The sequence below is a fragment of the Mandrillus leucophaeus genome, unplaced genomic scaffold (genome assembly GCF_000951045.1).
Source record: "Mandrillus leucophaeus isolate KB7577 unplaced genomic scaffold, Mleu.le_1.0 Scaffold254, whole genome shotgun sequence".
NCBI lineage: Eukaryota > Metazoa > Chordata > Mammalia > Primates > Cercopithecidae > Mandrillus > Mandrillus leucophaeus.
Window position 1 is genome coordinate 3,989,269 of NW_012102632.1, and position 1,187 is coordinate 3,990,455.

Sequence of the window (1,187 nt, forward strand, 5' to 3'; positions counted from 1 at the left end):
AAAGAAAAGAGAAAGAAAGAAAGAAAGAAAGAAAGAAAGAAAGAAAGAAAGAAAGAAAGAAAGAAAGAAAGAAAGAAAGAATACTTTGATACAATATGCTAATATAAAGGATATGATATGGTTTGGCTTTGTGTCCCCATCCAGATCTCACCTTGAATTGCAATAATCCCCATGTTTCAAAGGTGGGACCAGGTGGAGATAATTGAATCATGGGGGCAGTTTCTCCCATGCTGTTCTCGTGACAGTGAGTGAGTTCTCATGAGGTTTGATGGTTTTATAACGGGCTTTCCCCTTTGCTCCGCTCTCCTTCTCTCTCCTGCTGCCCTGTGAAGAGGTATCTTCTGCCATAATTGTAAGTTTCCTGAGGCCCCCACCCCCAGCCATGCAGAACTGTGAGTCAATTTAAACCTTTTTTCTTTATAAATTACCTAGTCTTGGGTATTTCTTCATAGCAGTGTGAGAATGGACTAATACAGTGTACTAATAACAGCCCAGACAGTAGTACGCAGGTACTACTACACTTTGATGCTAGAGGTATTCCCATTAAGGTCAGGAGCAGTATGTGCTATCATTACCATGATCTAACATTGTTTCACAGGTTTTTAGGTCAGCAGTTCTCAACTGGAGGTGATTTTGCCTCCCTGGGGATATTTGACAATATCTGGAATCATTTTGGCTGTCACACTGAGGAGTGTTATTGGTATGTAGCAGGTAGAGGCTGGGGATGTTGCTAAACATCCTGCAAGGCACAAACAGCTCCATAACAAAGAATTATCCAGCCCAAAACGTCTATAATGCAGCTGTTGAGAAACCCTAGTCTAGACAAATAAAATATGGGAAATCCAGTAACATAAATATGGGAAAATAATAAACTAGTATTTGACAATGACAGTCTAACTAGGAGGTCCAAAAGAAGCACCTGAAGAATGGTTAGATTTTGCAGGGGCTGCATGGTGGCTTATGACTCTAACCCCAGTGCATTGTGAGGTAGCATTGGGAGGATCTCTTGAGGCCAAGAGTTCAAGACCAGCCTGGGCAACATAGACCATATCTCTACCAAAATTTAAAACATCAGCCAGATGTGGTGGTGCACTCTGAGAGTCCCAACTGCTGAGGTGGGAGTGTCACTTGAACCCATGAGTTGGAGGCTACGGTGAGCTGTGATCATGCCACTGTACTCAAAAAAT

At 42.1% G+C, this 1,187-nt stretch overlaps 1 protein-coding gene across 1 annotated transcript in view; it reads right to left on the reverse strand.

Annotated features, from left to right (window-relative positions):
- Positions 1-1,187, reverse strand: part of LOC105542271 — a 29,241-nt gene that overhangs the window by 23,242 nt on the left and 4,812 nt on the right. The window lies entirely within an intron of this gene.